The sequence below is a fragment of the Triticum urartu genome, chromosome 7 (genome assembly GCF_003073215.2).
Source record: "Triticum urartu cultivar G1812 chromosome 7, Tu2.1, whole genome shotgun sequence".
Lineage (NCBI taxonomy): Eukaryota > Viridiplantae > Streptophyta > Magnoliopsida > Poales > Poaceae > Triticum > Triticum urartu.
Window position 1 is genome coordinate 182,432,652 of NC_053028.1, and position 4,217 is coordinate 182,436,868.

Genomic DNA, 4,217 nt, shown 5'->3' on the forward strand with positions numbered 1-4,217 from the left:
GGCATCGTAGCATTGGCAAAGCAAGAGCGAGCAAACTAGCATAGCAAAGATAGTAGTGATTTCGAGGGTATGATCATCTTGCCTGCACAGTTGTAAGAGTTGACTGGATCCTCACAAGCAAACTCAACGGGCTCCTCGGTAGCGAACTCATCTCCTGGCTCTACCCAACAATACAAACAAGCAACAAGGATACAATCAACCACGTGCAAGACCAAGCAATATGATGAAATGATGATATGCTATGCGGGATGCGACGCGGGATGCAAAATGCAAGATATAACAGGAAATGCATGAACCTGGCCTCAACTTGGAATTCCAAGGGTGCCACTGGATAGAGGGGATGAAATCGCTTGAAAATGATATAAAGATCATTGGAATCGGAGTTACGGTTTGGAAATGGCAAGCGTTTTAAGATATGACACCGGTCTACGATTTACAGTAAGTAGGCATCTAAATGCAACGAAATGAACATGCTACAGCCACCAAACATGACAACAAAATACATGGCAGGGATGCCCACAAGATGCTTAACAAAAGACTAGCACTGAGCCACGGCCAAATCATCCATTAAGAGGTTCAAACAAGCATGGCAAAAACGCAAATGCAAAACAGATTCCAGACTTAGTGAAATTAACACTTGTCTGAAATTTCAGATCACGATGCTCTCTTCGGAGCAGCAAAACAACATGATACATGACCTGAACATGACAAGTAAGAACATGGCATGGAGCTACTCAACAAGCTTAACAAAAGATCCAAAATGACCTGGGGCCAAAAGGGATCAAAAAATATATTAACGGGCACACGAACATACCTAAAACACAATCAGTTTTCAGACTTAGTGAAAACTGAGACATGCTGAAATATAACTCACGAAGGCATGTAAACGAGCTCGATGCACTCACCACGGTGCAAGTCATGGAAAGGCAGGCATACAGCCATTAAGAAGGCACAAAATACAAGCTAGACATGGCAAGAACAATGGCATAGCATACACGGATCAACTACAACAACGCCGGCAAAATCGCAAACGAGTTGACGATCTGCCCAGATTCACCACGAAGCAAAAGTAGAGCTCGATTTACTCAAGCTATGGTGCTCCATAATTGCAAACGAAGACACGGATGGATATAGAATAACATGAATAACAAAAGTCCCTTACTGATCATCCTCAAAAGAGGCACGGATCACTAGGAAACAAGCTGAACATATGGCATCATGAACTAAAATATCCCAGACTTAGTGAAAACAACTAAGTCCCTGAAAACAGATTTACCGGGTGCCTCACTTTGCAAGCTTGCACAAGTCACCACACACATCCTAAAAATGCGTGGGTTGCACCTCTGGAAAGAAGACAAAATTCTTAACAAAACATATGAAGGACTCACAGGCATAGCATGCACACATTAATCATGGCAAAAATGACAAAAGTCTAAGATGAACTAGCAGATCTGACAATTAACACACGGAGCCTCCTTCTAACAGCATTTCGGGCATCAAGATGAGCTCAAATGAAAATGATGCAATGGAATGAAATGATTTACTCGTCGAGACGAACATTTTGATATATCATATGCCCTAATCGGAGCTACGGATGCAAAGTTACGGGCGGTCAAAGTAGGCATAAAAAATTAGGGTTCGGGGGGAGAAGTCAACCGAGATGACCCAGATCTGGATCTGGCACGGATTACGAGGATCGCCGGTTTTACTGTAGCTCGCCGAAGACCTTCGTGGCCGGAGAGGAAGGAGAGGGTCGGGGCGAGGCCGGCCTTGGCGCGGCTCCCGAGGACGGCGGCGGCTTGGACGGGGCGGCGCCGGCGACGAGGGGCGGCCGGGCGCGGGCGGCGTGGCGGCGAGGCGGCGCCGGCAGCGAGCGCGCGCGGCGGCTCCGGGCTCCTGCGGCGGCCGGACGCGAAGAGGAGGGCGGCGCCTGGGCAGACGGCGGCGGGGCGGAGGACTGGGCCGCGGGGGGCCGCGTCGGGCTCGGCGGGCCTCGCGGCGGCGGCGGCGAAGCGGTCCCGCGAGGGACACGTGGCGGCGGACGGTTGGTGCGGGCGGAGGCGGCGGACGTTGTCCGGCCGGGGCGAACACGTCCGTCGGCGCGGATCTGTTTTTTTTTAGACTAGGGTTTGGAGGGGGAAGACGAGATCCGAAAATGGAGGGGGTATATATAGGCATAAGTAGAGCTAGGAGAGTCCAAATGAGGTGCGGTTTTCGGCCACGCGATCGTGATCGAACGCTCTAGGACATGGAGCAGAGTTTGGTGGGTTTTGGGCCAAAAAGAAGGGGTGTTGGGCTGCAACACACACGAGGCCTTTTCGGTCCCTCGGTTAACCGTTGGAGTATCAAACGAAGTCCAAATGATACGAAACTTGACAGGCGGTCTACCGGTAGTAAACCAAGGCCGCATGGCAAGTCTCGGTCCAATCCGGAAATGTTTAATCCCCACACACGAAAGAAAGCTAGAAATGACCTCCGGATGAGAACGAAGCGCCGGAATGCAAAACGGACAACGGGGAAAATGCCCGGATGCATGAGACGAACACGTATGCAAATGCAATCCACATGATGACATGATATGAGATGCATGAAAACGAAAAAACACACGGAGACAAAACCCGAACCCGAGGAAATAAATATAACTTAACGCCGGAAACGGCAAGAGTTGGATACAAATTTGGAAAGTCGTATCTGGGGCGTTACAGCTCCGTAGGAGTCACAATAGTGTGCTCATCACTAAGAGCGGCACGAGCAAGAAGATCCTGTATATATTTTTCCTGGGAGATGTAGAAGCCATCAGAGGTCGAGAAGATCTCAATCCCAAGGAAGTATCAAAGTGGGCCAAGGTCAGACATGAGGAACTGATCGCGAAGGCATGCCTTAACAAAGGCAATGTAGTCAGAGTCATCACCAGTGATGATCATGTCATCAACATAGAGAAGGAGAAGAGTCCGACCACGAGGAGATGTGTGAACAAACAATGCGGGATCATGATCACTGGGCAAGAAACCAGCGGTAGTCACCACAGAGGCGAAACGCTCAAACCAGGCGCGAGGGGCCTGTTTAAGACCATAGAAGGAGCGACAAAGTCTACAGACCATACCATCAGGAGCATAGTACCTCGGTGGTGGCTGCATATAAACCTCCTCACGCAACTCGCCATTGAGAAAGGCGATCTGGACATCGAGTTGAGAGATAGACTAATGACGAACAAAAACCACAACAAAGAGAGTGCAGACAGTGGTCATGTGGGCCACAGGAGCGAATGTCTCATCATAATCACGTCCCTGCTCCTGCTGAAAACCACGAGCCACAAGCCGAGCTTTGTAGCACTCAAGAGAACCATTGAAGCGAGTCTTAATCTTGTAGGCCCACTTGTAGGTGATGGGACGAACACCGAAAGGAAGGGAAACCAGATCCCATGTGCCAGAGCGCTCAAGGGCGGCAAGCGCTTCGGCCATCGCAAGCTGCCATTCGGGCTGAGCCATGGCAGTCCGATAGGAAGTGGGCTCAGTAATAACAGAGAGATCGTACCTATCAGGAGAATAGCGATCAAGCGGGGGCGAGGCCGAGCATGGAGGTTATGAACCGGGGGAGGCGTGAAGGGAGGCGCACTAGAGGTGGAAGGCGCATCAAGGGAACACTGGACAGCGTATGCCATGCTGTGTACCAGACCTGATGTAAACCTTACCGTAAGTTTGGTAGGCAGATACCAAAGTAATCCCGGCAAGGAACACTGGACAGCGGTCAAGAATATCCTGAAGTACCTGAAAAGGACTAAGGAGATGTTTCTCGTTTATGGAGGTGACGAAGAGCTCGTCGTAAAGGGTTACGTCGACGCTAGCTTCGACACAGATCTGGATGACTCTAAGTCACAAACCGGATACGTGTATATGTTGAATGGTGGAGCAGTGAGCTGGTGCAGCTGCAAGCAGAGCGTCGTGGCGGGATCTACATGTGAAGCGGAGTACATGGCAGCCTCGGAGGCAGCACATGAAGCAATATGGGTGAAGGAGTTCATCACCGACCTAGGAGTCATACCCAATGCGTCGGGGCCAATCAAACTCTTTTGTGACAACACTGGAGCTATTGCACTTGCCAAGGAGCCCAGGTTTCACAAGAAGACAAGGCACATCAAGCGTCGCTTCAACTCCATTCGTGAAAATGTTCAAAATGGAGACATAGAGATTTGTAAAGTACATACGGACCTGAATGTA